Here is a 13034-nt window from a genome sequence, read left to right as displayed (position 1 = left end):
AAATAGAAGACATCTAAATTGGAAACAAAAAGTAAAATTATCTCTGTTGGCAGACAATATGATCTTATATGTAGAAAACCCTAAAAGTTCCACACAAAAAAACCTTGTTAGAACTAAAACAAATTTAGCAAAATGGCAGGATACAAAATCAATACACAAAGATCAGTTGGGTTTCTATACATTAACAATGAACAATCTGAAAAGGAAATTAAGAAAACAGTTTTATTTAAAATAGCATCACAAAGAATAAAATACTAATTATTCAAGGAGGTGAAAGACTTATACACCCAAAACTATAAGTTTTGCTGAAAAAAAGACACAAATAAATAGAAGGGCATCTGTGTCCATGGATTGAAAGACTCTTATGCTGTTGATACTACCCAAAGCAATCTATAGATTCAATGCACTCCATATGAAAACCCCAGTGGTGTTTTTGCAGAAATAGAAAAACCCTTCCTAAAATTCACGTGGAATATATGGGACCCTGAATGGTCAAAATAATCTTGAAAAAGAACAAAGTATGAGGTCTCACACCTCTTGATTTCAAAACTTATTACAAAGCTACAGGAACCAAAGTAGTGTGGAACTGGACTAAAACTAGACATATAGACCAATGAAATAGAATACAAAACTCAGAAATAATTTCTTCCATATATGGAAATCAAATATTTCAACAATGTTGCCAAGACCATTTAGTGGGAAAAGGACAGTCTTTTCAGCAAAAGTTGTTGTGTAAAACTGGATATGCACACACAAAAGAGTGAAAGTAGACTCTTACCTTAAACCATATATAAAATTCATTACTCTGGGGCTTCCCTGGTGGTGCAGTGGTTGAGAATCCGCCTGCCGATGAAGGGGACATGGGTTTGAACCCTGGCCCGGGAAGATCCCACATGGTGCAGAGCAGCTAAGCCCATGCGCCGCAACTACTGAGCATGTGCTCTAGAGCCTGCGAGCCACGACTACTGAGCCTGTGTGCCACAACTACTGAAGCCTGTGCGCCTAGAGCCTGTGCTCTGCAACAAGAGGAGCCACCGCAATGAGAGGCCCACGCACTGCAATGAAGAGTAGCTTCCCTCGCTGTAACTAGAGAAAGCCTGCATGCAGCCACGAAGACCCAACACAGCCAGAAATAGATAAATAAAATAAATAAATTTTAAAACATCTTTAAAATTCATAACTCAAAATTGATCAAAGACCTAAAAGTAAGAGCTAAAACTATAAAACTTTTAGAAGAAAATAGGGGAAAAACTTCATGACGTATTTGGCAATGATTTCTTGGATATGACACCAATAACATAGATAACAAAAGAAAAAAACAGATAAATTGGATTATGTCAAATGTAAACATTTCTGTGCATCAAAAGAAACAATAGAGTGAAAAGGCAACCCATAGAATGGGATAGAGTATTTGCAAATCATACATTTGATAAGGGGTTAATATCTAGAATATATAAAGAAGTCCTACAAGTCAACAAGAAAAAAATCAACCTGATTAAGAAATGGCTAAAGGACTTGAATAGACGTTTCTCCAAAGAATATATACAAATGGCCAATAAGCACACAAAAAGAGGCTCAAGATAACATTATTAGGGAAATGCAAATCAAGACGACAATGAGACACCACCTTGCATCCATTAAGATGGCTACTGTCAACAAAAAGAAAATAACTAGTGTTGGTGAGGATGTTCAGAAATCGGGATGCTCGTGCACAATTGACAGGAGTAGAAAATAGTGAAGCTGCTATAGAAATTAAAAGTACAGTTTCTGTATGATTCAGCAATTTCATTTCTGAGCATACGTCCAAAAGAATTGAAATGAGGGTCTTGAAGACATATGTGTACACCTATGTTCATAGCTGCATTATTCACAGTAGCCAAAAGGTGGAAGCAACCCAAGTGTCCACTGACAGATGAATGGATAAACAAAATTTGGTACTTACGTACAATGGAATGTTTTTTCAGCTTTAGAAATGAAGGAAATTCTGACACATGCTACACCATGGATGAACTTTGAGGTCATTATGGTAATAAGATAAGCCAGTCACAAAAAGACAAATACTATGTGATTCCACTTATATGAGGTCCCTAGAGTAGTCAAATTCATAGAGACAGGAAGTAGAATGGGGGTTACCAGGGGATGGGGGTGGGAGAGAAAATGGAAGTCACTGTTTTTGGTTACAGAGTTTCAGTTTTACAAGATGAAAAGAGTTCTGGAGATGGATGGTAGTGACGGTTGCACGACAGTGTGAATGTATTTAATACTGCTGAACTATACCCTTAAAAGAGTTAAGATGGTAAATTTATGTGCATTTTACCACAATTTAAACATCATAATAATAAAAAGATGACTGTTAGCCTCCAGTTCACTTATGTTCCTTCCCTCTCAAAGCAGTTTTATTGAAAAAAAAAAAGTACAAAAATGATTTAAAATTCCAAGAACTAGGGTGAGGTATAGGGACACTGGGCCGTGAAATTGATAAATATCTTGCAAAAGTTTCACAGCGTAACTGAATGTTGACCAACAAATTTGAGGGGAGGAGGGGGGGTGAGAAAGGGTAGTATCAGGGAGCTAATTCTTTTGTCTTTTATAGAAAGATGTTAACAGATTTTGCTTAAAATTAATAAAATTAGGACTAGTGATACATGTTTGAGATTTATTGAGGTAACAATAAAAGAACTAAAACATACTTGATCAAAAGTGATACTTTCAGTAAGTGGGCCTGGAATAGTAGAGCTAGATTGGAAAGCTCTAAATTTTCATATTACACCCTTTATTATTCTTTAAAGGTTTTTATTTCATGTACATACATCATTTTAATTACAGTAATTTAAAACATTACAGAATATAGAAAAATAGCAATACAATCAACACCTCTGTTCCTAATACCTAGATTTATCAAATCTGAATATTTTAACATCTATGCTTCAGATATTTGTTAAGAAACAGTGTTATTACAAATACATTGGAAGCCTCTTCCTACGTCAGAGGAGGTTGATGTTTGTCATCTATATTTTATTCTATGAAGGTAAAACACTAAATAGTATTTTCAAAACATTTAAAAAGTTTATGTAAATGGCATCATCCTTTCTATATCATTCTGCAGTTTTCTTTTCTGCTTTATATTTTTGAGAGGAGGGGTTTTGAGTCCTCGAAGTAAAAATTATGACTTATTGCTATTGGTATTTATTTATAGAAAATATATAATTATATAACGCATAAGAATCCCTGTTGTGTAACTTGCATGAATAATGTTCTATAATCAAAGGCATTATGAACTTTGTATCAAAATGATCATTGAAGTCCCATTTGGAGCAAAAACTAAGGAAAACATTGACAGAAAAGAGGAACCTCTTTTTTAAATGATGAATATTTTTTTCTATTTTAATTTGGATAAGTTTTTCTGAATTGTATCCAATGTCAATTTTCATAACAATATATGGGTTGCATAACCCATTTGCCAATGTGCCTTTGCTGAAGAAGTTATTGAAGTTGAATGAAACTGTAAGTTTTTTCTCTGCACAGGAGCAGTTTCTGAACTATTGAGAGAAAATGTTCCCGAGGACCTTAACGATTAGACCCTCATGACCCCACTCAGTATTATAGGTGCTGAGCTTTCATTAGAAATCGTATTTGTCCCAGAGTATTCTATGTATCATTTCATCTCTTCTACAGTCTTAGGAAATAGACATTATTTCCTCATTATTCAAATGAGATAATTAGAGCACAGAGGCTTGTGAATCACCCATGGTCACATAGGTACATGGTGTAATTGGGACTTAAAGCCAGGTCTTTCTTCCTCAAGAGACTGTGTTCTTTCTGTTCTCTGCCAATGCAGATAAATCTATGAAAAGATGTAAAAGTATGATCTGGGAAAATGAATTTAGATCGTTTTCTTTTCCTAGTTTTCCATCTGATTTTCTTGGAGAAAATTTGTTGTTTGTGAGGTTTCCACGTATTTTTATTGGCCCTGGCTATGTGATTCTTTTCAAGGCCTAAAAAAGGACCTTTTTTTCCCCCCAAAACTGATACTGATAACTTCTAGCTGAGATGATCAACTGTGCCAGAATGTCTCCTTCATCTCTTCCCTGTCATACACATGCATGTATATTTTATTTCCATGGCTATTTCCTATCTTCTCCCTTCCCCAGGTTCCTTTTGTAGATCAAATACAGCTCATGGCATTGATAATATCTACTGTACCTTCTTACGATGTAGCTGTTTGTACCAAATGAGAAAACAAATGTAAAAAAGGTTTTGCAAACCATGATAAGCTGTACATGTCAAATAGATCAAGAAATATATATTTCAGTCTGAAGGTTAAGGTCACTCTCATGTAGGTAAGGATTCCCAGCGATGTCAATGAACAGGAAAAGAGATACATTTTTACCCCGGTTTTGCTGATTTCTTGAAAACTTATGGTCATTATTTTGTTCTTTGTAGATAAAGGAGAAAGAATGAGAGTATATACAATGCTTTCATATGCATATAAAATAGCAGAAATCCAGGGAACTGTTATAATCATGCATTTTTATTTTAGTAGATAGGTTATTCCCCCCCCTGCAATTTAAAGCTGGTGATTTTTATTGTGTGTAAAGTATAACTCCATACAGTTGATTTTAGAAAGAATGCCACCTTCGTGCAACTCCTTCAGATCTAGGCATTGAGCGGCAGTGGCTGCTAACATCTCCCGAAGAGAGACAATTGAACACTGTGTCTTTTGCTGAAAGAATACACCACTTCCTAGAGTCTGCAAATCAAAAGCAGGAAGCTACATCCGATCTAGCTTCTGGATCCAGCATCGAATTTACAGGTAATCCAGCAGCTAGGTGATATGTTAAACTACTCCATGAGGATTCAGTCTGCAAAATCCATACTCTGAGAGTCTTTATAGGAAAAATAGCATTCATAAGTAAATTTTAAGGACAAAATAAAAGAGATGGGTGGGAAACCTGTAAATTAAGGCACAAATCATATTGAAAAGAGATTATAATCCCTCAGCTTTGTATTCATGTCTTTTGTCACTAAACTTTTCACAGTGCCTTTCCACCCTAGGAGGGGTTACCTACTCCACCCCATGGCACTGGGCTCTGATATACTCAGTTTTCCCTATTACTAACATCTTACATTAGTAGGATATATTTGTTGTAAATAATTAACCAATATTTATACACTATTATTAACTAAACTCCGTAATTTACTTAGATTCCCTTAGTTTTTACCTAACGTCATTTTCTTCTGTTCTTGGATCCCATTCAGGAAAATATGTTACACGTAGTTATGTCTCCTTAGGCCTCCCTTGGTATGGCAGATTCTTGACTTTCCTTGTGTTTGATAACTTTGACAGTTTTGAGGAGTATTGGTCAGGTGTTCTGTAGAATGTGCCTCTGTTGGGTTTGTGTGATGTTTTTCTCATGATTAGATTGGGATTATGGGTTTTGGGAGGAAGATCACATATACCAAGGGTATATGCTATCACATGACATCACTATTGGTGTTGACTTTGATCACCCAGCTGAGATAGTGGTGGTCAGGTTTCTCCACTGTTAAATTCCTCCTCTTCCTTTTCATACTACACTCTTTGGAAAGAGTTACCATGGAAAGCCAGTATTTGAGGAGTGGAAAGTTATGCCTTTCCTCCTTGAGAATGTCTGTATAAATTATTTGGAATTCATCTGCATGGATTTTTTTCAAATCCATGCATTTCATTCCACTCTTTTCTTGCTTGCATGGTTTCTGATGAGAAGTCTGTTGTAATTCTTATTTGTGTTCCCCTATAGGGAAGGTGTTTTTTTCCTCTGAGTTCTTTTAAAGCTTCTTTTTGTCTTTGGCTGTGCAGTTTGAATATGATATGCCTAGGTGTGGGAGTTTTTCTTGTTTTATTTTGGTATTTATCCTAGTTAGTGTTCTCTGCCCCTCCTGGATCTGTGCTTTGCTTTCTGTGATTAATTTAGTAAAATTCTCTATTACATAAAACCTTTCTTCTTTTCCATTCTCTCTTTCTTGTCCTATTGGTATTTGAATTATGCATATATTACACCTTTTGAAATTGTCCTGGAGTTCTTGGGTATTCTGTACTGTTTTTTTTTTTTTTTTTTTCCATTCTTTTTTTCTCTTTGTATTTCAGTTTGGGAGTTTCTGTTGACATATCCTCAAGCTCACAGATTCTCATTCTTTCCTTGGCTATGTTAAGCCTACTGATGAGCTCACCAAAGGCATTCTTTACTACCTTTTTGACTTCCAGCATCTCCTTTCGTGTTTTTTCTTAAAGTTTCCATCTCTTTACATTATATATTCTTGTATGTTGTCTATTTTTTCCATTAGAGCCCTTAACATAGTAATAATAGCTATTTTAAATTCCTGTCTGATAATTCCTTCTGAGTCTGATTCTGATGACTGCTTTGTCTCTTTAGACCTTTGTTTTTCTTGATTTTTGGCATTCCTCATAAGATTTTGTGGGGAGCTGAACTTGTGTTGGGTACTAGAGACTAATAAATGGGCTTTCAGTAAGAAAAGTTATGTAAATCTGGGTTTAATGTTTGCTGTAGCTATGGTGCCAGAGACTTCAGATCCCTCCATTGTCCTCGTTTTTGTCTCCCTTCTTGACTTTGGGCTTCCTATATATTCCTCTGTAGTGAAAGTCTGTGGCTTGCAATTCTTTCATCTGTAGCCTATTATCATTATACTGGGGCTCTGGTAGGGTCGTGGTAAAAGGTGGGGGAGGGGGAACAGTCTATAATCTTAAGATTAAATCTCAGTCTTTTAGTGGGTCTGTGTCTCTTGGCTGTGACCTTCACAATTGTTTTTCTAGTGGTGTAGCTTTTAATTTTTTCCCCCTGCTCCTTATTTCCTTCCTTGTCTGCAATGTTCCCAATCTATTTTTTGAAGCCCTGACCCCTGTTAACTATTTTTTTTTTTCTCTCTTAGATGAGACAGAAAGCCTGGGGGGGGTGTCTAGAATTTGAGGAATGACCTTCCCCCATCTGAGATAAGACTCAAAATTGCCTTTTCTGATATAGGCCTTTACTGTGGAGAAGGTGCTGGGATTATTTGCAGTGATCACCCTTGACCCTCTCCCTGCCAAAGCCATGAGGAGATCTCAGCTGTGACTCTGAACATGCCTTCTCTCCAGATTTTCAGGTGTTCATTTACCTGCAACCTCAGTTTTCCTATGGGTCTGAGAAAAGTCATTGATTCTCAGATTGTTCAACTTTTTCTTATTGTTCATATAGGAGTGATGCCTTCCAAGTTATTATTATTTTTAAATTTATTTAATTTTGGCTGTGTTGGTTCTTCGTTGCTGTGTGTGGGCTTCTCATTGCAGTGGCTTCTCTTGTTGCGGAGCACGGGCTCCAGGCGCGTGGGCTTCAGTAGTTGTGGCATGTGGGCTCAGTAGCTGCGGCTTGCGGGCTCTAGAGCTTAGGCTCAGTAGTTGTGGCGCATGGGCTTAGTTGCTCCATGGCATGTGGGATCTTCCCGGACCAGGGCTCAAACCTGTGTCCCCTGAATTGGCAGGCGGTTTCTTAACCACTGCGCCACCAGGGAAGCCCCCAAGTTCTTTTTATTTCAGGGCTGAACCTGGAAGTTTTTATAATGTTTTAAAGTGTCCTTCATACAAGTTTGGCCCATGACTTAAGTTTATTCCTGCATATTTATTCGTCTTTGTTGGTATTTAGATAAGATTTTCTCTATCATTACAACTGTTAGCTTATTTGCTTATTTAAATGAAGGCCATTGATTTCTTCATGTTATTTTTATATCTTGCTACTTTACTGAATTCTTTTGTTGGTTAAGTTTCTTTTATCATTCATTCTCTGAGGTTATAATATCTGCAAGTAGAGGTAATTTTACTCCTTCTTTAAACAATTCTTATACCTCTAATTGATTTCTCTTCTCTAATTGCACTGGCTAATACCTGTAGTACAAAGCTGAATAGTCATGAGGTTAGTGGGCTCCTTGCCTTGTTTGTGATTTTACTGGAAATGATTCTGATGTTTCCATATATATATATATTTTAGGACATATATGTATAGTATATATACACATTATATATATATAAATTATAATACATGTTATCTGTATATAAAGTATAAAAGATATAACATCATATGTAATTATATAATTATCATATGATAAGTATTATGGTTATATACTTATTATAAAATAATTATATAATTATATATAACATATATTATATGTTATATATATATTTTATTATGCTAAGAAAGTAATTATCAGTTCCTATTTTCTTGAGTGTTTGCACCAGGAATAGTTGTTGAGTTTTGTCAAGGGAATTTTCAATATCTACGGAAATAGTCATATGATTTTTCCTTCAATTTATTAATACAGAGTATGATATTAATGGATTATTTTATATTGAACCAACCTTGAATTTCTAGAATAAATGCTATTGGTTATGTTGTATTTATTTCTTATTGTTATATAAGATTCTGTTTACTAGCATTTTATGTAGTATTTTTACATCAGTATAAGTATATAACTCTATAGGTGTTGTTTTCTACTTAAAAAATTCAGATTTAGTTATCAGTGTAATACTTCATTAAAAATTACCCCTTTATGTTCAATGTTTTAGAACAATTCATAAAGCATTTGAAATACTGACTCTGAAAGTTTGACAGAATTTTCTTCTGAAATTATCTGGGCAAAGTGTTTTTTTTTTTAAGTGACATAGTTTCTTTATTTTTATCTTCTGTGGAAAATATTATTTATTGATAATGGAGTCAAACACTGTTAGCCTGTATTACCCCAGGAAATTATACATTTCATGTAGGTCTTCAAAGATATCTGAATAGAGGTCTGCATAATAATGTCTTAGGATGTTTTTAATTCTTTTGTTTCAATGGTTGTTTCCCCTTATTATTTCTTATTTTTCGTATTTGTGATTTCTCCCATATTTCATTAATTTCTTTAAAGTAAACCAACAGTAATTTTCTTTGTTAAGTATACTATTTTTCTATTTCCTCCCTCATTAATTTCTACTTTTTATTTTTTTCCTTCTTTGTGCTTTCTTATTCTTTTTATAGGGTTTTAAGCTGGTATTTAACTTATTCATTTTCATCCTTTCATTTGTTTGACTTGCAAAAATGGAGTTTTGTGAATTTTCCTCTAAACATTAATTTCAATATATCTCTCTATTATCATTACTTTTTAGAAATTCTGTCATTTCAATTTGTATTTTCGCTTCACAAGAGTGTTTTTCATACACCCGTTGTATGCCATTTGTATGTCTTCTTTGGAGAAATGTCTGTTCAGGTCTTTTTTAATTGGATTATTTGTGGCTTTTGTTTTTCGTTTTTCGTTTTTGCTATTGAGTTGTAGGAGTTCCTTATGTATGTATTTTGAACATTAACCCTTTATCAAATATATGTATTATAAACATTTTCTCCCATTCCCTAGGTTGTGTTTTCACTTTGTTGATTGCTTTTTTTTCTGTTCAGAAGCTTTTTACTTTGATTGATCTTATTTTTCTATTTTTGCTTCTGTTGTTTTTGCTTTTGGTGTCGTATCAAGAAATCTTTAACAAGGCCAATGTTAAGAAGTTTTTTCTCTTTGTTTTTTCTAGGAGATTTACAGGTTAAGGTTTTACATCTTTAATCCTTTTTGAGTTGATTATTGTGCATGGTATAAGATTAAGATCCTATTTCATTCTTCTGCATGTTGATATCTAGTTTTCCAAACACCATTTATTGATCAACATCACTAATCATCAGGGAAATGCAAATCAAAACCACAATGAGATATCACCTCACAGCTGTTAGGAAGGTGATTACCAAGAAAACAAAGGACAACAGTGTTGATAGGATGTGGCGAAAAGGGAACCCTTGTACACTGTTGATGGGAATGTAAATTGTTGCAGCCACTTTGGAAAACAACATGGAGGCTTCTCAAAAAATTAAAAGTAAAACTATCATATAATCCAGCAATCCCACTGGTACTTGTTTGGAAGTTGCATTTGCATAGCAAGATATGATTTTTACTTGGATTTGGGGAGGGAGAGAGAGAGTATCAAAAACCTCTGTGAGACACCTCTTGGCTTCCCTACTGATTAAGACTTTATTTATTTATTTATTTATTTTTTGCGATACACGGGCCTCTCACTGTTGTGGCCTTTCCCATTGCAGAGCACAGGCTCCGGACGTGCAGGCTCAGCAGCCATGGCTCACGGGCCCAGCCACTCCACGGCATGTAGAATCTTCCCGGACTGGGGCACAAACCCGCATCCCCTGCATCAGCAGGCGGACTCTCAACCACTGCGCCACCAGGGAGGCCCCTGACTTTAGTTATTCTTGAAACTTGTTTTAGAATATTTTGGCATTCTTATTTTAATCTTTAGAGTAATTGTACGGAATATAAAAACTCAAAACTTAAAAACAGTTCTATTTTAACTAGTTTGCATTCAAGTACTTGAAAAATGGACATTTCGTTACAGATCATGTTAGGTATATCTACCTTACGATATCCATGGCTGTATGTTTTCTAATGCATCTACCCTTTCCTAGTAATACAGAATGAGGCTGTGGCTCCTAAGTAGGCAGTTTGGGAAAGAAAAAAAAAAATCTAGATGCTGCTCTTTAGGGATAAACTACTCATCACACCAGCATATCAAAGAAACCCAAATAACCTACGTTTACACCTGTTTTAAATCAACATCTTTCTCCATTCTGTGGATAGAAATTCAATGTGTAGTCTCTGTGAAGCTCATAAAAGAACAACTCTCCATTTAAAGGGTCTAATGGTCTTAGAGCCCCTTGAGGACTCTAGATTAATGGAGATTACTCAGAGAATTGCAAAACGTAGGAAATCCAGCTAGTGAATGTGTAACACTTGGATCTAAAAGGCAAAACGCTATCTCATGAGGCAAAAGCAAACAAAGAGAAATATCCACAGATGTAATAAAATACTGATGACGTAAGTTTTTCCTGTTGTGTTTTTGGCTTCGCAGATACAGTGTGGGTTTATATAGAAGTACATCAATTATATCAGCTTTATTAAAGGGTAGATTATGAAGAAACCAATATTATTTGTCGCCGTTCAATAGTTTCTATATTCCCTCCTGATCCTGCTATCAATAATCATCAAAATACTAAGCTGGCTTCCACCTGGGAAAGTCATCCCCAGAGTAGCTGTTTCCCTTTTTAGGCTTTAAATGACACATGTTGACCTAAAACTTAGAATTAAAATACTACCAAAACAATTGCTTCAATTTTATAAGGTAAAGCTCAGTTTGCAGCCTCTTAGGTGGGTTAGGATTATTCTTGTAGCCTCCATCTAAAGGAAGTGGAATCCAAGGTGTAGGACAGTAGTGAGATGCCAATGTCACCCAGTAATAAGTGGAGGACTGTGATGAGGACCAGTGATTCCCTGAGGAAATTGAGGCCTCTCTGCCTGAACCAAGCTTGGCCAGGCCCAGTGAACTCATTTCTCCTAACTCCACAGATTGGTTTGGGTGTACTCAAGATGAAATTTATCTTTGCAATATTTGTTATTTATTATCAAAATTTGATGAGCAAAGTTATAGTAAACGCAAGATTTTGGAGACAAAAATAATGGGTGATTATTTTGAGTTACTTGACTAAGTTTTAAGATAGGAAAACTAGCATATAATATTGAACTGAGTGCTGTCAATTCAAGCCATTCCTATCTAAAGGCTAATGGGAAACATTCCCTACTTGGCCATAGCAAACACCTCACACCATTTCTTAGTTTTTACTTAATACTGCCGTTCCAGTGAGTCAAGGGACTGCTTGTCTTAGATTAGTTCAGATTTTTAAATTTCATATACCGGCAGAAGTTCACAGAATCTGGAAATTTATGTAGCATTTTTATTGTGCCAAGTAGGACCTTAAAAGCAATTACCATTTGCAATCGCCTTCATTTCAAAAAAGAAAGAGAATTTTAACCATAAGAAAAAATGGAAAGACATGCTTTCAGAATCAAGGGCAGTCCCTCAAATGGAACAGCATTATAAAAACCTGTGTTTTCCTATCTTGGTTTTGGTTTTCGTTTGTTTTTTTTCATTTTGCAAAAGAGCAGTGTCAGTTTTGTCACGTGCTGGCATTAGCTTGAGGACCAGTGTCTGATGTCTGTGCCTGAGACTTTTAAGCAATGTAACCAGAACATTCTCTCATACCCTAAGTGAAGTATGATGAGAATCGTGTATATCATTTCATAAAGATAACTTAGAGGGAGCCGAAAGAGCCTCTAATTGGCCAACATCAAAACAGACAGAGAAATAAATATAATTATGGGGAGAAACTGGCAGAGAAGAAAATACCAGTGCTTTGTAAAAGCAGTGATGGAGATGAGCAAATTTCAATCTTAAATGAGACATAAAGAGGATAGCAAATCAGCTGAATTGTTTAATTAGAAACAACAATTCTGAATGAGAAGAAAAGGGGTTAACTTTTAAAAGAATGGCTCAATTTATGATAAGCCCTAGAAGCTTTAGACTAAAAACGAATTGTTTTCAAACAGGCATGTGTTTGGAAGGACAGTGTATCTTCATAGTCACCTCTGTGTGAGCTGTTGGGATCATGAGAGCTTGACTTTCTGCCTTGTTTTAGCTGCTCGACACAAGGTTTTGTTGCCAGTTGTGGGAACACTAATATAAAAAGCAGAATTTGTATGTGTTGTTGGTACGTATAGATCATAATTGAGGGCCGTGAGAAATGTGCAGTTGTTCTTTCATTGCACCAGAAAAGCAAATGTTTCTGTTGTGTTACAAGTCTGTGTGCTTATACCTTCCTAACTTGCTCCTTTCAGAATAATTTCCCCAGGGTCAAATCCCAGCCAAGTGCAGCCTTTACATATTGAGGTGGGCAGAAATGCTACCTCGAGGGTTTTTCTGAAGTTGTTAAAGGTTGACGGGTACGTTATTGGTTGGCTCAAGGATGAAATTGTGGAGGTTTTCATATCAAAACAGCTGCACTTAAATTTTCCATCCAAAACACCTCCCCATTTATTCAGAATCAGGGGATAATTGGAAAAGTAGTTTCATAAGATTCTGGCTTTTT

Source organism: Stenella coeruleoalba (genome assembly GCF_951394435.1).
Source record: "Stenella coeruleoalba genome assembly, chromosome: 21".
Classification (NCBI taxonomy): Eukaryota; Metazoa; Chordata; class Mammalia; order Artiodactyla; family Delphinidae; genus Stenella; species Stenella coeruleoalba.
Note: the sequence above shows the minus strand (reverse complement) of the source record.